Raw genomic sequence first — 25,044 nt, forward strand, 5'->3', positions numbered from 1 at the left:
TTAGCCTATCACCTGAAGGGGCCCAGTGTAATCACATGGGTCCTTACAGGAGAAAGGGAGAAGGATCCAATTCACTGAAGGAGATGTGGTGAGGAAAACAGAGATCAGAGGAAGATTCAGAGACAAACAGGCAGATCAAATATCCTGGTTCTGAAGATGGAGGAGGGGCCATGAGTCGAGGAGTGGAGGTGCCTCTAAAAGGCCAGGAGTAAAGCCAGGGACTGGATTCTCCCCTACAACCTCCAGAAGGAAACGGGCCCTCTTGACATGGATTTTAAGACTTCTGACCTTTGGTGCTGTGAGATAATGCAATTGTTGTTTAAGCCACCAAATCTGTGACAAGTTGTTGAGGCAACAATAGGAAACTAGTATGTCTCTCCACTCACCGAAGAGTTACTGTTGCATAGCTCCACTCTTCCAAACCTTGATGGCCTCTCCAGGCTTCAAAGTTTGTGTCATTACTGACTATGAGGAAAACCTGTTGTGTTTTAATATGCTGCACATACTTTCCTCTAAACAAATTATGGACTTAATGTGAAAGACGCTCACTGGGGCCACAGAAACGGGTACTATTCCACTTATATGTCAACTGACAAGAAACATGGGAGCCCCACACCCACCAGACATGGTAGCTACTGACAGTAAGAAAAACCCCCCAGCAAGAACATCCTCCTTGTCTTTCTTACATAATCTTGGGAATATTAACTTCCAGGAAAACAAAAGTTCTCAATTTGCTGAAGGAATACTTTTCAGCTAAAAGCACTGAAACAAAAATCTCTCCTCATAAACATAAGCATATTTCCAAGAACCACAGATGCCTGAGAAAACATGAAAAAAGAGCTGACACGTAAGGAAACATAATTTTCATAGTAGACCGGAGGAGAATAATCATTAGTATCCTTAGAGAGATGAGAGGTTATCCCAACAAGAAAAATAAGGGTATTACAAAGGTGATCAGAGTAGCTGGAAAATAGAAACAATCATTATTCCCCAACTCCACAAACAAATTTCACTACATAAGACTCATTTGAAAAGACCCTGATGCTGAGAAAGATTGAGGGCAGGAGGAGAAGGGGACGACAGAGGTTGAGACTGTTGGATGGCATCACCGACACAATGGACATGGGTTTCGGTGGACGCTGAGAGTTGGTGATGGACAGGGAGGCCTGGCATGCTGCGGTTCATGGGGTCGCAAAGAGTCGGACATGACTGAGAGACTGAACTGAACTGAAGCTGAATTACATAATGGAAATGTAAAGATTAAATTGAACCTGAAAACAAGGACTGAAGGATTCTTCAGGAACAGAGTGAAAAATAAAGAGTAATGAATTATAAGGAAAAACAAGTAAACAGTCCACTGAAAGTCTAGCATGACTTGTGGGGGGAAAGTCATATCAGATACATCTAACTGAAATTCTTGGTAAAGACAGAGTTATTTAAGTGCCAAAGAAGAAATAAAGGAGGAAAGGAGGAGAAGGAGGGAAGAAATGAAGAATGAAATAAGGAAGAAATGGAGAGAGGGAAGAGACAAAGGAAGGTGGGGAGGGAGGGAAAAGGGCAAAGCGCAAAACAGGTTGCCTACAAAATTTTTAAGTAGACTAGCATATGACTCCACATCTGCAAGAAATCCATAGAGCAATATATTATATCCATAGCAAAAATAATTTTAAGCTTGGGACTCAAATACAGAACCACAACTTCATATAATTTTGAATGCAGAAAAAGAAAAGATATTTTCAAATAGGAAGATTCTATAGAAAGTTGACCTCTCCTGGAACCCATTCCTATGGAATTTCTAGATGGCGTACTTCACTAAATAACAATAAAGTTGGGGAAAAGCCATCATGGAGTTCAACAAATAATGCAAAGTATTGAAACCAGTAAAATCATGACATTTTTATTCTATATGGCTTTGACGCACAATACAACTTAGGAAACCATTACTTGAAAAGTAGAGGAATCAAGGTCTTAAAATAATAAAAATCTGCAAATATCAATTCCACATGCTTTTAAGAAAGTCAGTCCAATGGGTAGACAAAAAGAGGGATTGAAGTGCCAAACTGCTGACTGTTCAGCTGCTGAGAGAAGATGGTAAAGAAAATGTTTTTTATAGAAAAACATAAGGTTACCAATTTGGAGAATAATAATAAGATGCATAACTTTCAAACCACAAAAATATTGAAAAAGGAAGGACAGAAGGGAGGAAGGGATGAGGGAGAAGGAGGAAAGGAAACGGGAAAAGAAATAAGAACACATTAGTTTAAAATGAAAGTAAAATACATGGGAAATATAAACCAAGGTAGGAAGTATAATGCTAAATATTTCAATTAATGTGGCAAAAATAAATGGGTTAAATCCAGTGTCTCTGGGAGGGCAGGGGGATTCTTAGACTGAACCCAAAATAGAAAGCATAAACAACTTAAGAACACACACATAAATCACTGTCTACAGAACACACACATCAATCAAAATGCTACAAAAATGGGGAAAAATGGGATAGAAATTGATAAACTAAGTAAATGTTAGCACTTCGGCACTATTAATGTCAGCCAAAACATAATCAATGCGGAAAACATATTTTGTTAAAAAGACACACATAAGAGAAGTACCTTTTGTGGAACAGGAAGAAAGAGGAAGGTAAGAATGGTTAAAAAAGCAAAATTTGATCAGTATAATACAGCACAGTTACAGAATGAAGGATGAAACCAGCACATTGTCTCAATTGATGCTGAAAAAGTATTTGATAAAATTCAACACCCTTTAATGATAAAAAAAAATCAAAACACAACACTCAACAAAGTAGGAATAGAAGGAAACTATCTCAACATAATAAAAGCCATATGTGAAAAGCTCAGAGTGAACATTTTACTCAGTGATAAGACTGAAAGCGCTTCCTCTACAATCAGCAACATTTTCATCATTTCTATTCTACATAGTAGTAAGTTCTAACCAGAGAAATTAGGCAAAAATAAAGAAATAAAATGCATCCAAACTGGAAAAGAAGAAGTAAAATTATCTCTGTCTGCCTATGATATGATTTTCTATGTAGGAAAACATAAAGATCACACACACACACATGCACACACACACACACACACACACACACTGCTAGAACTAATCAATGAATTCAGCAAGCAGCAGGATATAAAGTCAACACAAAAATCGGCTGCATTTCATTACACCAGCAATAAACAATCTGAAAAGAAAATTACAAAAACTATTCCATTTACAACAGCATCAAAAAAATAAAGTACTTGGAAATTAAGTTAAAAGGTAAAAGACTTGTACAATGAAAACTAAAAAAAAAATTAGTGAAAGAAATTAAACAAGATATAGTAAATGGAAACACATCCCATATTTATTGACTGAAAACTCAATATAAGATGACAGTACTACTCAAAGCAATCTACAGTTTTAATGCAATCCTTATCAAAATCCCAACATTATTATTTGTAGAAATAGAAAAATTCATTCTAAAATTTCTATACAAAAAAAAGATATATACAAAAAAGATCTTTACAACTAAGATAATCACAATGATGTGATCACTCACCTAGAGCCAGACATCCTGGAATGCGAAGTCAAGTGAGCCTTAGGAAGCATCACTACAAACAAAGCTAGTGGAGGTGACAGAATTCCAGCTGAGCTATTTCAAATCTTAAAAGATGATGATGTGAAAGTGCTGCACTCAATATGCCAGCAAATTTGGAAAACTCAGCAGTGGCCACAGGACTGGAAAAGGTCAATTTTCATTCCAATCCCAAAGAAAGGCAATGCCAAAGAATGCTCAAATTAGCGCACAATTGCACTCATCTCACATGCTAGTAAAGTAATACTCAAAATTCTCCAAGCCAGGCTTCAGCAATATGTGAACCATGAACTTCCAGATGTTCAAGCTGGATTTAGAAAAGGCAGAGGAACCTGAGATCAAATTGCCAACATCCGTTGAATCACTGAAAAAGCAAGAGAGTTCCAGAAAAACATTTATTTCTGCTTTATTGACTACACCAAAGCCTTTGACTGTGTGGGTCACAACAAACTGTAGAAAATTCTTCCAGAGGTGGTAATACCAGACCACCTGATCTGCTTCGTTAGAAATCTATATGCAGGCCAGGAAGCAACAGTCAGAACTGGACATGGAACAACAGACTGGTTCCAAATAGGAAAAGGAGTACATCAAGGCTGTATATTGTCACCCTGCTTATTTAACTGTTATGCAGAGTACATCATAAGAAATGCTGGGCTGGATGAAGCACAAGCTGGAATCAAGATTGCCGGGGAAATATCAATAACCTCAGATATGCAGATGACACCACCCTTGTGGCAGAAAGTGAAGAGGAACTAAAAAGCTTCTTGATGAAAGTGAAAGAGGAGAGTGAAAAAGTTGTTTTAAAACTCAACATCTTAAAACTCATTGGAAAAGACTCTGATGCTAGGAGGGATTGGGGGCAGGAGGAGAAGGGGATGTCAGAGATGAGATGGTTGGATGGCATCACTAACTCAATGGACATGGGTTTGGGTGGACTCCAGGAGTTGGTGATGGACAGGGAGGCCTGGCATGCTGCAGTCCATGGGGTCGCAAAGAGTCATAACTGAGCGACTAAACTGAACTGAACTGAACATTTCTATGGAATCTCAAGTAACCCTGTATAGCCAAAACAATTTTTTAAAGGAAGAACAATCCTGATTTCAAAACTTACTACAAAGTTACAGTAATCAAAACTCAAAACAGTGTTACTGGCACAGACATAGACCAAGGGAATAGAACAGAGAGCACAGAAATAAACCCTTGTATAAATGATCAAATTATTTTTGACATGGCTGCCTAGACCATTCAATGGGGAAAGGATCAGTTCAGTTCAGCTCAGTTCAGTCGCTCAGTTGTGTCCGACTCTTTGCGACCCCATGCACTGCAGCACACCAGGCCTCCCTGTCCATCACCAACTCCCAGAGTTCACTCAAACTCATGTTCATCAAGTCGGTGATGCCATCCAGCCATCTCATCCTCTGTCACCCCCTTCTCCTCCTGCCCTCAATCCCTCCTAGCATCAGAGTCTTTTCCAATGAGTCAACTCTTCACATGAGGTGGCCAAAGTACTGGAGTTTCAGCTTCAGCATCAGTCCTTCCAAAGAACATCCAGGACTGATTTCCTTTAGGATGGACTGGTTGGATTGCCTTGCAGTCCAAGGAACTCTCAAGAGTCTTCTCCAACACCACAGTTCAAAAGCATCAATTCTTCGGTGCTCAGCTTTCTTCACAGTCCAACTCTCACATCCATACATGGCCACTGGAAAAACCATAGCTTTGACTAGACGGACCTTTGTTGACAAAGTAACGTCTCTGCTTTTGAAAGTGCTATCTAGGTTGGTGATAACTTTCCTTCCAAGGAGTAAGCGTCTTTTAATTTCATGGCTGCAATCACCATCTGCAGTGATTTTGGAGCCCCCCAAAATAAAGTCTGACACTGTTTCCCATTTCCGCATCTATTTCCCATGATATGATGGGACCAGATGCCATGATCTTCGTTTTCTGAACGTTGAGCTTTAAGTCAACTTTTTCACTCTCCTCTTTCACTTTCATCAAGAAGCTTTTTAGTTCCTCTTCACTTTCTGCCATAAGGGTGGTGTCATCTGCATATCTGAGGTTATTGATATTTCTCCCGGCAATCTTGATTCCAGCTTGTGCTTCATCCAGTCCAGCGTTTCTCATGATGTACTCTGCATAGAAGTTAAATAAGCAGGGTGACAATATACAGCCTTGACGTACTCCTTTTCCTATTTGGAACCAGTCTGTTGTTCCATGTCCAGTTCTAACTGTTGCTTCCTGACCTGCACATAGGTTTCCCAAGTGGCAGGTCAGGTGGTCTGGTATTCCCATCTCTTTCAGAATTTTCCACAGTTTATTGTGATCTACACAGTCAAAGGCTTCAATTCAGTCACTAGATGGGGAAAGGATAGTCTTACCAATAAATTGTGCTGGGAAGACTGGATATCCACATGCAAAAGAATTAAGATAGATCCTTACCCAATAACATATACAAAAATAAAACCTAAATGTAAGACATAATACTATAAAACTCTTAGGAAAAAGCATAGAACAAAAATTTCAAAAACTGGATTTTGGCATTGATTTCTATGGAATATGACATCAATATGATTTCTTGGACATGACATCAAAAGCACAGGCAGTAGAATAAAAAATTTTTTTGGATTTTATGAGAAATTAAAAATTTTGTACATCAGAAGACAATCTCAACAGAGTAGAAAGGTAACCCACAGAAAGGAAGTATTTGCAAATCATATATCTGATAAGGGAATAAAACCCAAAATATAGAGAACAACAACATAAATTTAAACAGTATAAAAACAATCTCTTTCAAAACTGGGCAAAGGACTTAGAAGAGACATTTCTCCAAAGACATACAAATGGTCAATAAAAACATGAAAATATGATCAATATCACTCATCATTAGGAAAATGAAAAATTAATACTAAAATGAGATACCATTTCACACCCATTTCAAATCAAAAAGTCCAGAAAGTAACAAGTGTTGCCAAGGGAACACTTGCACATTGTTGGTGGGAATGTCAAGTCACAAAGCTACTGTGAAAAGCATTATGGCAGCTCCTCAAAAAAATTAAAAATAATATGCCACATTTTCAGCAATTTGTTCTTGGTATACACACAAAATAATTGAAGGCATGGTCTTGAAGAGATATTTGCACATGTCAATAGCAACATTATTCACAACAACTGAAACTTGGTTACAACCCAAGTATCCATCAGTGAATGAATGGGTATGTATAATGTGGTATAACCATGAAATATTATGCTGCCTTAGAAAGGGAGGAAATTCTGCAGTATGCTCTAATATGGATGAACCCCATGGACATTATGCTAAGTGAAATAACCCAGTCGCAAAAAACAAATATGGTATGATTCCATTTACATGAAATACTGGAGATCGTCAAAATCATAGAGACAGAAGTTAAAATTATGGTTGCCAGGAACTGGCAGGAAATAAATGGGGAGTCATTGCTTAGTGGGTAGAGGATTCCAGTCTTACAAGATGAAAAGAGTTATGGAGATGGACAGTGGTGGCAGTTACAAAACATTAAGAATATATATATATAATATCACTAAGTTGTATACTTTAAAATAATTAAGATGGTGAATTTTATGTTTTGTCTATTTTGCCACAATGAAAAAAATCAGAAAAAAAGAGATGCTAAACTTCCTTTATAATTAATTAAATAAAAATTAAAACAAAAAAAAAGGTAGAGACCAAAACCACTGCAACAGAAATGAATAATGTCTTGCATGTGCTAGTTAGTAGACTGTGTATGGCTGAGAGAAGAATCACTGAACTTGAGGAGAGGTCAACAGAAACTTTCAAGAGAAAAAAGAATAAAAAAAAGTAACAGACTATCCAAAAACTGTGAAACAAATACAAAAGGTATAACATACACATAACAGAAATACCAGAAGGAAAAGAGAGATAGAAAAAGTACAAAATATTTGAATCAGTAATGACTTAGGGGACTTCCCTGCGGGTGCAGTGTTTAAGAATCTGCCTTACAATGCAGAGGATGCTTGCGGGAGAACTAGGGTCCCACGTGTGGCAGGGCAACTGGGCCCACACACCACAGCTACTGAGCCCACACTCTAGAGCCTGTGAGTCACAACTACCGAAGCCCATGCTCTGCAACCAGGTCCAAGTGCTTCAACAAAAGATCCCAGGTGATGCTCAGTAAAGATCCCCCATGTTGCAATTAAGACCCAATGCAGCCAAATAAATCATAAATAAACTTTAAAAAATGACTGAGAATTCTCCCCAAATGAAAGTCCAACACTAAACCACAGACCAGGAAGCTCAGAAACACCAAGCAGAATAAATGCAGTAAAACAAAGCCCCCCAGACTCTACACCTGCTGCTGCTGCTGCTGCTAAGTTGCTTCAGTTGTGTCTGACTCTGTGCGACCCCAAAGACCTAGGCATATCATTTTCAAAGTGCACAAAGTCAAAGATAAAGAAAAAATATTAAGGAAGTCTTCAGAAAAAAAAACACAACCTTATCTGTTAAAAAAGAAAGATATGAATTATATCAAAAATCTCCTCAGAAACTATGCAAGCAAGAAGAAAGTGGAGTGAAATATTTTAAATATTGAGAGGGGAAAAAAAAAGTCAATACTTCAGAATTCTGTATCGTGCAAAATTATCCTTCAAAAGTGAGGGATAAAGACTTTTTCAGGCAAACAAAAATTGAGGGAATTTATTGCTAGCAGGGGCTTTCCAGGTGGTGCTAATGGTAAAGAACCCACCTGCCAATCCAGGAGATACAAGAGATGTGGGTTCGATCCCTGGGTAGGCAGATCCCCTGGAAGAGGGCACAGCAACCCAGCCCAGTATTCTTGCCTGGAGAGTCCCATGGACAGAGGAGCCTGGTGGGTTAGAGTCCATAGCATTGCAGAGAGTCAGACATGACTGAAGTGACTTAGCATGCACACACGTGCATATGTAGGGCAAGGGGTATATGGAAACTCTGCTTTTTGCTCAGTTTTTACTGTGAACTACTATTAAAAAAAAAAGTCTGTTTCCTTAAGTAGAGGGAAGAATTAATCAAAACTGAAACATTACCAGTAAAAGTATAGACATTATCAATAAAACCAACAGTTTAAAAGTGGCAAGGGTGATCAAGAACACTAACTGAAAAAAGACTCCTGAACCTTCTAAAAATGACTAACATTATAAACATATATTTATACCAAGCATGTCTGCCATTACTCAGTCCAGAAACAGTGCCATTTAAGCAAAGTAAGCAGAGAAAGAGAGGTCCTGCCAGATTCTGATGAAGAATACAATGACAGAATTGTCTTATAATTCAAAACATTTGTAGAAAAATAGCCTATGAGAATTAAGTGCATTCAGTATACTGGAGTCAAAATCATCGAACAATTTAGTTTTAAAAGTTTGGTGGAAAATGAAGTGCAATTTTAAATCCTTTAACTGAGTGTTTCCAGAAAAGTTCTCAGTCCCACAAAAAGAAGCTTAATATAATCTCCTCTTTGAGCTCTAAAATGACTTAAAATAAAAAAAAAAGTCAATAATTTTAAAGCCTTAAATTAATGCAGTTTCACAGAATATCTGTGGCATCCTCATCTTATCTGGAAAGTCTCTATTCAATCCCCCAAAACTTCTCTTTAAAAAGATATAAAGACACACGAGAGGAAGGAAGCAGTCCTCTTCCAAAACGCTAGTCAATTATGCTTCCATTTTCTCCACCTCCAGCCAAGACAACTGTAAGGAATGTTATAAAGTCTATACGTTGACTTTGGTATAAGTAGGTCATTTCAGAACAGAAAGTCTCAGGTCTAATAAAAAGGTGATCTGTGCCTGAACTTTGCCAAAAAGGAAAAAGAAAAGAAATGTAAACAAGAGATAGTGACAGAGAGAAAGAGAGAGAAGGCAGGAGAGAGGGAGGAGGAAGATGGCAAGATAAAACAAAACAAAACACAGGCAGCAAAAACAACCCCGCAGGCTGTAAAAATTCTCAAAAATATTGGACAGTGTTTGACTGTGACCTTCACCGCGGGAATTCTCAAATAACTGAAGAGCTGCTGCCCCCTCATGGTAAACTGAAATATCTCATTTAGAAGTGCTGATTCTACAATCACACATTTATTAATACATTCTGACTTCTCTTTTTTGGGACTTTTTTTTTTTCTTAAAAAGCCACAAACATTTTCTATAGAAGACACCCACTATTCTTGACCTATAAGTAAAAATAACTGATTTAATTTTTGATGACTGTGGTATTATATAGCACGTGCACAGGAAAGGAATAAAACATAGAAATTCACAGTAAGCTTTTACTTGGATTTAGATGTCAAACTCTTTTTTCCCAAATATGACTATGGGGAGAAACAGCCTGATGTTCCATGTTACAATTCTTCCCTGAACACACACTCTACAAATCTAACAGTGAAATAGCAGAGTTTAGAGAATAGTACCTTCCCTGAAACAACCTGACTGAAAATCAAGAATCTTTCCTTCCAGTCTTGTGTATTGTCCTTCCAATTTCATGTCTATGTCAAGCCATGTGATCCTAGCAACAGAAATGCGCAAGCTCAATAAATTCACTTGCAAAAACCTTTCATCAGTTCAGTTCAGTCGCTCAGTCGTGTCCGACTCTTTGCGACCCCATGAATCGCAGCACGCCAGGCCTCCCTGTCCATCACTATCTCCCGGAGTTCACTCAGACTCACGTCCATCGAGTCCGTGATGCCATCCAGCTATCTCATCCTGTCGTCCCCTCCTCCTCCTGCCCCCAATCCCTCCCAGCATCAGAGTCTTTTCCAATGAGTCAACTCTTCACATGAGGTGGCCAAAGTATTGGAGTTTCAGCTTTAGCATCATTCCTTCCAAAGAAATCCCAGGGTTGATCTCCTTCAGAATGGACTGGTTGGATCTGCTTGCAGTCCAAGGGACTCTCAAGAGTCTTCTCCAACACCACAGTTCAAATGCATCAATTCTTCGGCGCTCAGCCTTCTTCACAGTCCAACTCTCACATCCATACATGACCACAGGAAAAACCATAGCCTTGACTAGATGGACCTTAGTCGGCAAAGTAATGTCTCTGTTTTTTAATATAGTATCTAGATTTGGTGATAACTTTTCTTCCAAGGAGTAAGCATCTTTTAATTTCATGGCTACAGTCACCATTTGCAGTGATTTTGGAGCCCAAAGAAATAAAGTCTGACACTGTTTCCACTGTTTCCCCATCTATTTCCCATGAAGTGATGGGACCGGATGCCATGATCTTCATTTTCTGAATGTTGAGCTTTAAGCCAACTTTTTCACTCTCCTCTTTCACTTTCATCAAGAGGCTTTTTAGTTCCTCTTCACTTTCTGCCATAAGGGTGGTGCCATCTGCATATCTGAGGTTATTGATATTTCTCCTGGCAATCTTGATTCCAGCTTGTGTTTCTTCCAGTCCAGTGTTTCTCATGAGGTACTCTGCATAGAAGTTAAATTAGCAGGATGACAACATACAGCCTTGACGTACTCCTTTTCCTATTTGGAACCAGTCTGTTGTTCCACGTCCAGCTCTAATTGTTGCTTCCTGACCTGCATACAGATTTCTCAAGAGGCAGGTCAGGTGGTCTGGTATTCCCATCTCTTTCAGAATTTTCCACAGTTTATTGTGATCCACACAAAGGCTTTGGCATAGTCAATAAAGCAGAAATAGATGTTTTTCTGGAACTCTCTTACTTTTTCCATGATCCAGGGGATGTTGGCAATTTGATTTCTTGTTCCTCTGCCTTTTCTAAAACCACCTTGAACATCAGGGAGTTCACGGTTCATGTATTGCTGAAGCCTGGCTTGGAGAATTTTGAGTATTACTTTACTACTAGCATGTGAGATGAGTGCAATTGAGCATTCTTTGGCATTGCCTTTCTTTGGGATTGGAATGAAAATTGACCTTTTCCAGTCCTGTGGCCACTGCTGAGTTTTCCAAATTTGCTGGCATATTGAGTGCAGCACTTTCACAGCATCATCTTTCAGGATTTGAAACAGCTCAACTGGAATTTCATCACCTCCACTAGCTTTGTTTGCAGTGATGCTTTCTAAGGCCCACTTGACTTCACTTTCCAAGATGTCTGGCTCTAGATTAGTGATCACATCATCATGATTATCTGGGCCATGAAGATCTTTTTTGTACAGTTCTTCCGTGTATTCTTGCCACCTCTTCTTAATATCTTCTGCTTCTCTTAGGTCCATACCATTTCTGTCCTTTATTGAGCCCATCTTTGCATGAAATGTTCCCTTGGTATCTCTAATTTTCTTAAAGAGATCTCTAGTTTTTCCCATTCTTTTCTTTTCCTCTATTTCTTTGCATTGATCACTGAAGAAGGCTTTCTTATCTCTTCTTGTTATTCTTTGGAACTCTGCATTCAGATGCTTATATCTTTCCTTTTCTCCTTTGCTTTTCGCCTCTCTTCTTTTCACAGCTATTTGTAAGGCCTCCCCAGACAGCCATTTTGCTTTTTTGCATTTCTTTTCCATGGGGATGGTCTTGATCCCTGTCTCCTGTACAATGTCACGAACCTCATTCCACAGTTCATCAGGCACTCTATCTATTAGATCTAGGCCCTTAAATCTATTTCTCACTTCCACTGTATAATCATAAGGGATTTGATTTAGGTCATACCTGAAGGGTCTAGCGGTTTTCCCTATTTTCTTCAATTTGAGTCTGAATTTGGTAATAAGGAGTTCATGATCTGAGCCACAGTCATCTCCTGGCCTTGTTTTTGTTGACGGTATAGAGCTTCTCCATCTTTGGCTGCAGAGAATATAATCAATCTGATTTTGGTGTTGACCATCTGGTGATGTCCATGTGTAGAGTCTTCTCTTGTGTTGTTGGAAGAGGGTGTCTGCTATGACTAGTGCATTTTCTTGGCAAAACTCTATTAGTCTTTGCCCTGCTTCATTCCACATTCCAAGGCCAAATTTGCCTGTTACTCCAGGTGTTTCTTGACTTCCTACTTTTGCATTCCAGTCCCCTTTAATGAAAAGGACACCTTTTTGGGGTGTTAGTTCTAAAAGGTCTTGTAGGTCTTCATAAAACCGTTCAACTTCATAGCAAAGCAAAGCCGCATGCCTTTTTCTTCTTCAGGGAAGAATAATATGCTGTAGTGTGAATTTTGATCCAGGCAGAGAATGACCTCAAAATCTAATCTTTTAATTGCCTGTCTCATCCTCAGTTCAATTCAGTCGCTCAATCGTGTCCGACTCTTTGTGACCCCTTGAACTGCAGCACGGCCAGGCCTCCCTGTCCATCACCAACTCTCGGAGTTCACTCAGACTCACGTCCATTGAGTCAGTCCAGCCATCTCATCCTCTGTCGTCCCCTTCTCCTCCTGCCCCCAATCCCTCCTAGCATCAGAGTCTTTTCCAGTGAGTCAACTCTTCGTATGAAGTGGCCAAAGTATTGGAGTTTCAGCTTCAGCATCAGTCCTTCAAAAGAATACCCAGGACTGATCTCCTTTAGATGGACTGGTTGGATCTCCTTGCAGTCCAAGGAACTCTCAAGGGTCTTCCCCAACACCACAGCTCAAAAGCATTAATTCTTCAGCGCTCAGCTTTTTTCTCTGTCCAACTCTCACATCCTACTAGAATATAAATTCCAGGAAAATAGGGAACTTGTCTATCTCGTTCTAGGTCATAGGGAATTTAAAACACTTCCGTGTCAATGCAAAAATTAACGTTGGTGTTTACACAATGACAATCATTTTTTTTTTCCCCACTAGCACCTGTATCTTGGCTGCATTTCTAAGTTTTTTCAAAGCACCTGATGTCATATGGACAGAAATCTATCCACAAAACTAGTTTTCTCTCAAAATTCAAAGAGGAGCCCACGACACGTGCGGAAGTGGCAAAGGCGGGTCCTGTTCAGGGCCATCTCATCCGTCCTGAAAGCCCCCAACTCCTTCCACGCCTCTATCAGCCTCCTGGTGAATCACCTGAAAAAGGCCCACAGGGGTAGGATCGCCTACATCGCTGGGCCTAGACTCCTGCAATTTCCTTATTTGGTCCGTCCCTGGCCCAGGAGCTGGGCTTGGACTACGTTCTCATCCGAAAGCAAGGGAAGCTCCCGCCCCACACCGTGCACGCCTCATATGCGCTGGAGTACGGGAAGGCTGAACTGGAAATCTAGAGAGATGCCCTGGGACCAGCTGAAGGTGGTGGTTGTGGGCTGTTCTGCTCGCCACTGGTGGAACAATGCGCGCCGCCTGTGAGCTTCAGGGCCACTTGCAGGCTGAGGTTGCTGGAGTGTGTGAGCCTGGTGGAGCTGAGCTCACTGAAGGGCAGGGAGAAGCTGGGGGGCTGCGCCCTTCTTCTCCCTCCTGCAGTATAAGTGACCCCAGCCCCAAGCCACCTGGAAGAAGAGGACCAGCATGGGCAGATGCAGCAACCCCCACTGGCCACCAGGGGGCACTGGCTGCCCGCCTGGACTTGCTCTGTGTCTATGGCTGAGTGACTTTCTTCAGAGTGGGGCTGCCCCTCGGGCCCTTGCTAGGGCTGTTAAGTCCTATGGCCGGGAGCTGCCGGCTGGTTGATAGTGGAATGAGAATAAACAACTTTCTAGGGAAAAACAAAATTCAAAAAGGATGAACTTTGAGAAACTACTGAATTTACTTCGATCTCTATTTTCAAATACTAACCTAATGCTTATGCTTTGTAAGTCAAGACTCATTCTTGAAAAAAAGAAAAGCTCCTTGTATCCAGCTTTACTGGAAGCATAGTAAATACTGTAAGATATTTAAAGTGCATATCATGAGGATTTGATATAAGTATGGATTGTGAAAGCATTCCCCCCATCTAGTTAATTGATGCATCTAAGATGCAATTTATACAAATTATATTCATCCCTGCTTGAAATGGGGTTCCCAATAGCTGCATCTTAATTCTTAGAAACTAAGTGAATTTTGGTATTTCCACATCTTCTTTGAATGCTTCAATAAGGACCCCTTCTCCATCAAATCTGTGTAAAAACTAAGACTTTAATAACTGTGTTCACCTACTTTTGACCCCACTTAGATATTAACATGATTTGAAAACAAATCTGAATTCCTGTATTTTGCACACTCTCCAAATTTTTCCAAAGTTGGAAGAGAAAATCTAAAGGTAAAAGTCTATTTTCAATTTTATTACCAAGTCTGATTTGTATAGAAATTGAGTAAATCTCCCAAAATAAATTTTATACACACACAGGCACATTCACAGTAGGACCTCAATGGGTGTTCATCGTATTATTCTTAATAACATATATACATTATCCACATTCTCTTATAAAGATGAAAAAATTAATGAAATAAAAACAAAAGAATACATGGTTGTTATATTATCAGGTTAAACAAATTCAACATGCAAATAGATTTAACGAGGGAGTTTATGTAATGATAAAAGATACAATCATAAAGAATATATATGTTCTATTTCTTTATGGACTAAATAACATAAAGCTAAATCTTACAGCTCTATAGGAACTTGATAAAATCATCTATCATGATAATACCCTTTAATACAACTCTTTCAGAATTTGATGGCTCAAATATACAAAATAACAATGTATAAAACTTTATTCTCTATAAATGATATATATTAAACTTCTGATATCCATGAAACATCTTTTAAAATGAATCAGAATTTCAACTCTATTGGCTGTGTGACCTTGGAAAAGTTACTTAATTTTTCTGAGTTTCTATTTCCTTTTCTGTAAAATAAAAATTGTCACACCTGCAGTTCCCTGGTGGTCCAGTGGTGAAGAATTGACCTGCCAGTGCAAGGGACACAGGTTTGGTCCCTCATCCAGGAAGATCCCACATGCCACAGGGCAACTAAGCCAGTGAGCCACAACTGCTGAGCCCACAGGCCCTGGAGTTGAGGCTCCATAAAAAGAGAAGGCACTGCAATGAGAAGCCCACACATCAAAACGAAAAGTAGCCCTTGCTGGCCATAACCAGAGTAAGCCCAAACACAGTGATGAAGACCCAGCGCAGCCAAAAATTAATAAATAAACCTTAAAAAAAGAGAATATTATGAACCTAGAAAGTAAAAAACAATAGATTAGTATTAACAAATTTCAGTAGGATTATGTTTATAAGAAACATATAAACTAAATTTTATTACAGAGAAAAATAAGAAAAAACAGTGGTACATGATAGTAACAATAAAATGCCTAGGAACACATTATGCTGCGCTGAGCTTAGTTGCTGTCATGTCTGACTCTTTGCAATCTCATGGACTATAGCCCGCCAGGCTTCTCTGTCTATGGGACTCTCCAGGCAAGAATACTGGAGTGGGTTGCCCTGCCCTCCTCCAGGGGATCTTCCCAACCCAGGAACTGAGCTGGGGTCTCCTGCATTGCAGGTGGATTCTTTACTGTCTGAGCCACCAGGGAAGCCCAGGAATACATTATAGGGGGTGTGTATGAAGGAGATTCTGAAATTTTATTGAAAGACTTAAAATAAGAACTCAATAAACGGAAAGATATGCCATGTTTCTGGATGGGAAGATTTCTTAAAATGTCAGCTTATAAATTAATACACAAATGTAATGAAGCTCCCATCAGAATTTCAAAGAACTTTATTTTCTAATCGGATAAAATAATTGCCAAGATGATAAGTTGTTAAAAAAAAAAAGTAGTCGGGGGGGGGGGGGAAGCTTGCTTTATAAACATACTACAAATCATTATGGTTCGGCACAGGATACATTTGCTGAACAGGACAGAATCGAGAACTTATTTAATTGCCTATCTATTGATTGAAAAAACATCCAGGATCAGTCAAGTACTTTGGTCCCTTCACTTCCAAATTTCACCCATATGTCAGGAATCACACGTTCATAATCATGATTTATTCCCAGAATCTCATTAGCAAGCATCCCTCCACTATTGCCTGTCTTTCCAGCTCACTGGCTTTAACATATAGATTCTGAAATATTTGGCCTAAGGGGAACACTCATTCTTCGATTCTACCATTTTCCCCCAATCAATTTCCTATTGACCCCATTGTTGCCTGTTCACTTATATGTGGAACCTAAATAATATAACTAGTGAATATAACAAAAAAGAAGCAGACTCACAGATACACAGAAGAAACCGGTGGTTACCCTTGGGGCAAGAAAAGGAGAAAGGAGCAGTACAGTGGTAGGGAGGGGGTTACAAAATGCATGCTATATGACTGAGTGACTGAGAAAGCGTGCACAAGCTGCAGAGATGTACTTGACAATACAGGGAATATAGCCATTATTTTATAATGAGTGGAGTAAAACTTTTTAAAATTGTGATTTATTGTATTGTATAACTGTTGTTCAGTCACTAAGTTGTGTCCAACTCTTTGCAAACCCCATGAACTGCAAGATGCCAGGCTTCACTGTCCTTCACTATCTCCCAGAGCTTGCTCAAACTCATGTCCATTGAGTCAGTGATGCCTCCAACCATTTCATTCTCTGTTGTCCCCTTCTCCTTTGGCCTTCGATCTTTCCCAGCATCAACATCTTTTCCAATGAGTCGGCTCTTTTTACTAGGTGGTCAAAGTATTAGAGCTGCAGTATCAGTCCTTCCAATGAATATCCAGGGTTGATTTCCTTTTAGGATTGACTGGTTTGATCGCCTTCCTGTCCAAGGGACTCTCAAGACAACGGTAATGTATGTAAAAATTGTACAGCAACTATAGTGTGGATAACACATGCATGCTCAGTGGTGTCTCTTTTGCAGCCCCATGAACCATAGCCCACCAGGCTCTTCTGTCCAGTGGATTTCCCTGGCAAGAACACTGGAGTGGATTGCCATTTCCTATTCCAGGGGATCTTTCTGACCCTGGGATTGAACCCAGGTCTCCTTTTCCTGAACTGGCACGCAGATTCTTGCCACTATGTTGCTGCTCTTAGTCACTAAGTCATGTCCAACTGTTTGTGACCCCAGGGACTGTAGACTGCCAGGCTTCTCTGTAAATAGGGTTTCCCAGGCAAGAATACTGGAGTGAATCGCCATTTCCTTCTTAAGGGGATCTTCCCCACCCAGGGATTGAAATTGCATCTCCTGATTGGCAAGCAGATTCTTTACCACAGACAAAATTGAAAATAATCAGGAGCAAATGAACTAAGTAATTTGAACAACTTGACGGTATATCCATGGTGAGATAAACATCTTAAGGTCAAAAAAGAATGCAAGTGAATTTTGACATTTTCTTAGCAGGTTCATGCTTGGTAGTTCCCTTGGTATTACAACTCTGAAGTCATTCTGTAAGAATCGTTTATTTGTACTTCTATTAATGAACAGTGAACTGTGCAAGTGGTACATGTTAACAGGCATGCTTATTAATGTACATGGTTATCATCTCTACCCAGCACTGCAAGATTTATTAGTGTGGTTTTAGAGAAAACTTAGATGTTGCTTGTGTTTTCTAACCTAAAAAAAAGGTGGTATGAGTGTGACACACAGGAATATTTAAGTAGCTTAAACTTCCTTGTGAATATGGCTGAAGGTACATGAATCTCAAAAGGACAACTGCCTCATGTCCAGGAGTCTGGACCATTTCCTGATGTGGTGGCAGGTTTGGACTTCAGAGGCTGGGACATATGAGATGCCTTAGAGCCTGATGTGAGGTTGGCTGACAACATCTGGGACTTCACAATGCAGGGAACCTGGCAGCGTTCTCAACAGATACCTCATTTGCACTTAATGGCTCTCCTTGGAAATCACTTTAGCATTCATTTCCAGTTCACTGTTCCACACTACCTTTCTGCTTGTTGAAAAGTACTTGCTGAAGAAAAAAGGAAAACATACATACACACACGTGGAATGAGAAACTATAACCTTACAAAACTAATTTTCAAATGAGTATATCCACTTTTGCTCCAGAAAAATTTTAAACCTCCAAAGGAAAAATAAAACCAAACAACTTTGTTTTCTCTACATTAATTATAAAAAAGGACTTAGGAATAGAAAAACTGAGAAGACCAATAACCACATATGCTATCATTCAGTTCAGTCACTCAGTTGTGTCTGACTGTGACCCCAAGGACTGTAGCATGCCAGGCTTCCCTGTTCACCAACTATGCTATTATTAATAACAGCTAAACATACTGTTGCTCAGCTGGTAAAGAATCTGCCTGCAATGTGGGAGACCTGGGTTCAATCCTTGGGTTGGGAAGATCCCCTGGAGCAGGGAAAGGCTACCCACTCCAATATTCTGGCCTGGAGAATTCCATGGACTGTATTCCATGTATTGTGATGGGTCGCAAAGAGTCAGACACGACTGAGCGACTTTCACCTTCACGAACGTACTTAAGTGTGCTGTCAAGCTTTATACTGTCTTAATTCATTTAGTGCTCAGAAAAACCCTAGAAAGTGTTGAGACTATTATTATCTCATTGTCAATTTGAACAAACTGAGACCCAAGTCTAGGAAACGTGCAATAAACGATGACTCTATATGCAAGACAGCAAAAGAGACACAGATATATAGAACAGTCTTTTGGACTCTGTGGGAGAAGGCGAGGGGGGGATGGTTTGAGAGAATAGCATTGAAACATGTATATTATCATGTGTTAAACAGATTGCTAGTCCAGGTTTGATGCATGAGACAGGGTGCTCAGGGCTGGCACTGGGATGACACTGAGGGATGGGATGGGGAAGGAGGTGGGAGGGGGGTTCAGGATGGGGAACACATGTATACCCATGGCTGATTCGTGTCAATGTATGGCAAAACCGACTACAGTATTGTAATTAGCCTCCAATTAAAATAATTTAAAAAAAACAGGAAATATCCATTTTTACAATTAAGTATTCCAGCATGTAGAAAAAGAATCCTCAAGTTTATGAATCCTGCAAGACATGAAGCTAGCATCAATAGAAATGACAGACCAGTCTATGATTGCATATGAAAAAAGCAGAAAATGGTAGCCCTGAGGGAGAGCTTGGCCTGCCTGAGAGCCTTGGCCTGGGAGAGGGCTGGAAGGGCTTACCCAGGAACTGAATGGAAGGTTGCAGACCTTAGCAGTGGTTGTGAAACGGGAGGTTTCCTCCACTTTGTCAGAAAACAAATTCAAAATGGTATTAGAAACTAAACAGATGGCTGTAATTTCCTCTAAATAAATATATATGTGTATTAAAATTACCATTTTAAGGTAATTTTGAAGGCAAAAGGAGAAGAGAATGGCAGAGGATGAGATAAGAATGTTAGAGAGCATCACCAACTCAATGGACATGAACTTGAGCAAACTCCGCAAGACAGTGGAGGGCAGGGAAGCCTGGTGTGCTGCAGTCCATGGGGTTGCAAAGAGTCAGACATGGCTTAGTGACTGAAAGATGACAAAATTACAAATTATATTTTCTCTATTTTACCTAGAAAATGAACGAAATCTTATTTTAGAACAAAGTACCAAATTGATTTAGTCAGCTGGATAGACAGAAGTTAATAGCTTTTCCTTATTAGCATCATCTACATAGATTCCAAAATTAGAAGACCAACTTTATTCACACTTAAAAAAAAGGTTTTAGGAATAGTTTTTAAAAAGAAGGTTCAGAACCTATGTACCTAAAAGTATAAATATAAAAATAGCATAAACTCTGAATAGAAAGGTATCTCGTTTCCTAATGGCAAGTCTTACCATTAGATGATCAGTTTTCTCATAATTAACACAGAAATATTTATCAAGTGATTCCAATAAGAATTCGTTTCATAATTAAAGTTTTACTTAATTTTTTTAACTTTGCACATTTCAAACAAATTCAAATAATTCTGAGACTTCAGCAATATATATTAGTGACAAAAGACTAGTACTCTTACCACATTTTATAAAGAACTCCTCTGTTTAAAAAAAAGAGACCACAAAAAGGAAAAATGGGCATAGGATAAAATGAAGGAATCGTATGTCAAAAAACAAATTGAAAAAGAATGAGAGAGAACTTGCCTTATCAGTCATGAACATATTATAGAGCCACTACCATGAAAACTTTGGTTTTGTCGGGCCTCTGGAGTTGTCTAATGAAACCTGCAAAGCCCTTCTTAGAATGCTTTTAGAGCATAAATCAAAACACAGGATTAAAGAGATCTAGACACACTAAAATCCATAACCGTCCATGGTGAAGAGAAACTAAAATAGAAGGCCAGAGTAGACTCCACTACTTACGGGAATTTTACCAAGGGCAAAATGATTATTTCACCTCAGTGGGGAAGTGCTGGCTCCCATATGAAAAACAAGATGGTTCCCTACCTTGTGTCATAAGCAAAAGTGAGTTCTAAGTTATTAAGGGTTTAAAAAGAAAAAACTAAAACAAAAGTCTCAGAAGAGGTTAAGGAGATTTGCATGTAGTCTAAGAGCTGAGGAACCCAAAAGGTATAATAAAATACTTTTAAAAGTTGTAAGAAAACACAGCATAAACAAACTGAAAAGCAAACACTAGGTTAGAAACAAATGCTTAAAACTTAAATATATGGGTTAGTATCTGTACTAGTTAGTATCTCCCTATGGCTCAGAGGTTAAAGCATCTGCCTCCAATGTGGGAGACCCGGATTCAATCCCTGGGTCAGGAAGATCCCCTGGAGAAGGAAATGGTAACCCACTCCAGTATTCTTGCCTGGAGAATCCCATCTGTACTATATAAAGAGCTCATATAACATCATAAAATCAGGAAAAAAAAAAAAAACTGAAATAGAAAATTGGCAAAGGATATGAATAATCATTCCAAAAAAGAGCAACTCCAAATAGCCTACAAACATGAAAAAATGCTCTACAGAAAATGCAAACTAACGTAAGCTAACATCTTACAAATACTGAAGTGGCAAAACTTAAAACTTGAGGACACCTCCTGCTCCTGATGGTGAATGCAGGGGGGGATATCTTTACATACTGCTAGTAGAAATGTAAATGGTTACAGATTTTTGGAAGGCAATTTACAAGACACATCAAAATAAAAAAATAAATTTTCTTTGGCCGATAGACCCAACTCTTAGAAGTTGGATCCCATAGAAACAAAAAGGTATACATACAAGGTATTTATTGTAGCACCATCTGCAAAGGCAAAAATGGAAACACCATAAATGCCCAATACTAGAGGAATGGTTAACTGTGATAATCCACAGCATTGAATATTATAAAATCATTGAAATAGATGCTGTGTATGTTCAACCGTGCCTCTTTGCAGCCCCATGGATTGTAGTCCACCAGGCTCCTCTGTCCATGGAATTTCTCAGGCAAGAATATTGGAGTGGATTGTCATGCCCTCCTCCAGAGTATCTTTCCAACCCAGGGATCAAACCATGAATCTCTTGTGTCTCCTGCCCTGGCAGATTCTCTACCACTAGTGCTACCTGGGGAGCCAAAAGAGATGCTGCTGCTGCTAAGTCGCTTCAGTCATGTCTGACTCTGTGCAACCCCACAGACAGCAGCCCACCAGGCTCCGCTGTCCCTGGGATTCTCCAGGCAAGAACACTAGAATGGGTTGCCATTTCCTTTTCCAGTGCATGAAAGTGAAAAGTGAAAGTGAAGTCACTCAGTTGCATCCGACTCTTCGCGACCCCATGGATTGCAGCCTACCAGGCTCCTCCATCCATGGGATTTTCCAGGCAAGAGTACTGGAGTGGGGTGCCATGGCCTTCTCCGGAAATAGACGCTAGATGTATCCAAATTGGCTTGAAGGGATTTTCATTTACTGTTAGGTAAGAACAGCAATATGCAGAGACGAATATACAGATAATCTCATTTTTGTAAAATAGCAAGAGTAAAATAATGCATATAGCAGAAAGGATACACATGCCAGATTGTAACAATGATTATCTCAGGGACGAAAGTGGGACAGTGAGTGTTAGGATGACACAGGAAATTAAACAAAAAAACCCCAGAAGACCCTATAAAGCAAGCCCTCAAAATTATACTGCTGTTGTTCAGTTGCTGAGTCATGTCCAACTCTTTGTGATCCGACGGACTGCAGCAAGCCAGGCTTTCCTGCCCTCCAGTATCTGCCGGAGTTTGTTCAAGTTCATATCCATTGAGTCAGTCCTGCTCTCTAATCATCTCATCCTCTGCCACCCTCTTCTCCTTTGCTTTAAAATTAGATACTTGTATATATCCACAAAAAATTTATGAAAGTAACCCCACTAAAATATTAAATTATTTAAGAATAATGGCTTTTCAAGTGATAGTGATCAACACACTGAACTCCATGTAGGAAGAGTCCCCACAAAGACCACATACACCACAGCAAAGCTTTGATTACAAGAAAAAAAGATCCAACTCAAACTGGCTTAAACAAAAAGAGAATTTATTGGCTCACATAAGTGAGAAGTCCAGAAATAAGGCTAACTTCAGGTGCAGTTTGATCCAGACACTCCAGACTTCATCAAGGCTCGAACTCCAACTCCCTTTTCTTAGTACAGCCCTCAAGCTGGCTCCTTTAAATCAGAAAAACTGGCTACAGCAAGTTCAGAGTTATCACACCACATTATCTCCAATGAAGTGTCACCTTCTGCAGTTCCTGAGGGAGGCTTAGCAAACATGCTGTAACTAAGTGGCCTGATCTGGGTCTGTCACCCATCCCTGAACCACGTACTGGGGGGAGTGGGGCAAGTGGCATTGATTTAAGAGAACCAGGTCAGCTCTGGAGCTGACGGTGTGACAATCCCATTCAAACTGCATGTGTGATGGAGGGCCGTTATCCAAAGAAAAAGGGGATGGTATTTTGAGAAGGAGGTGGATGGGCGACCACAACATAACATGAAAAAGGATTAAAAGAAAGTAATACAAATATCCGATGAAATACTAGAAGTGCTCAACCACACGAGTAATCAAAGAAATACAATAAAATTGCATACTTTTGTTATTTATCAGGTTAATGAAAGAAAAAGACACTGCTTGTGTGTGAGAGAGATGGTGAGGAAGCAGGTCCCATGAAAACTAAAAGCTCAACCACTACCGGAAACGTCTGTGACAAAACAGCTGTAACTCTAAGAGGCAATGAAACAAGCTTATACCACCCCTAGAAACACTACTGATTCATAAACATGAAACAAAAGGCCAGCAACAAATAGTAAAACTTAAAGGCCATAATGTAACAGAACTTGAGTCATGTTTCCTTTCCTCCAACCTGACAGATGTTCCTATTAAAAACAAACAAACAACAATAAAAAATACCCAGAGATTTCTGGGTAAATCTATATACCTATCTCCAGATCTTGACTTGGCTTCTTTCCGTTCTCTTCTTCAACATTTCTAGACAAAATCCAAGCTGAAATCTATAGTTGATTACCCTCAGCATAGCTGGGGTCAGAACTAGTATAAAATTATCTAAAACTGATTAAATTATCTTATTCCTATCTCTAACTAGGGAAAATAAATGAAGGACACAAAAATCTCCTAAGTATGACTGGTGAAACGAACCTCAAAATATAGAATCATAAGGATTGAGTACTGTAAAGATCTACAACCTATAGGATCAAGAGGATTATCCCACTTCATCTGAAAATCAGAAAAAAAGACACATTAAATTGTATTTAAATATATTATAGATATGAGGTAGGTCTGTGCTATTCCACACTTGGAACAGAATCATGTAATTATGTGTATTTGAGTACATGAATCACAATGAATCAAAATCAAGACCAATTTCACTGCGTTCAGTTAGAAAGTCAAGTGTGAATTTGTACATGGCAGCTGAGTACCTGAAATGAAAACATCCCCTAGATTTTAATTTTGAGCAAAAGGCCGTTCCCAGATTTAATAACTTTTCTCATGTCCAGTTATAAACAGGAAATTAAGGTGCCATAAGCTCTGACTTTTCTAGGTCAAAGATTTTCATTCCACCATGAGGAGGTAAAGAACTAGGAGACCACCTACCCTACTACCTTACCTTTTAGGTAAAATGACTTACACAGTTGGTTTATATCAATGGGATTTACTCTATAACCAAAAAATCTGAAATATACCTATTACACATAACAAAAGAATGATAAACCTGCTATTTTAAAACAGAAAGCTAGTGACTAGCCACAGCAAAGGGAACAGTGGCTAAGGGCATGGACTCAGGAGTGAAGATGCCTTGACTGAAATCCAATTCTCACTGATTAGCTTTGTGATCTTTGGGAAGTTCCTTAAAATATTTGTATTTTATTATTTTCATCTTTAAAATGGGCAGCACCAACCAATCTCTCAAGGTTGCTGTGAGGTTTAATAAGATAAACCAGCACTTAGAACAGGGCTCAACATCAAGGAAGCTTCAATAAATGTTAACTATCCCTCTTAATATAAACCGAATTTGTTTGTTTAGCTCTATATGAGTATTCCCAGAATTCAGAATGAAGTGAAGTGAAAGCTGCGCAGTCGTGTTCAACATTTTGCAACCCCATGGACTATATACGGTCCATGGCATTCTCAAGGCCAGAATACTGGAGTGGGTAGTCTTTCCCTTCTCCAGGGGATCTTCCCAACCCAGGGATCGAACCCCAGTCTCCCGTATTGCAGGCGGATTCTCTACCAGCT

At 39.4% G+C, this 25,044-nt stretch overlaps 1 pseudogene; it reads left to right on the plus strand.

Moving 5' to 3' along the window:
* Positions 1-13,362: 13,362 nt before the first annotated feature.
* Positions 13,363-13,923, plus strand: LOC138416845 (adenine phosphoribosyltransferase pseudogene; annotated as a pseudogene).
* Positions 13,924-25,044: the final 11,121 nt, after the last annotated feature.

This window comes from Ovis canadensis, chromosome 13 (assembly GCF_042477335.2).
Source record: "Ovis canadensis isolate MfBH-ARS-UI-01 breed Bighorn chromosome 13, ARS-UI_OviCan_v2, whole genome shotgun sequence".
Classification (NCBI taxonomy): domain Eukaryota; kingdom Metazoa; phylum Chordata; class Mammalia; order Artiodactyla; family Bovidae; genus Ovis; species Ovis canadensis.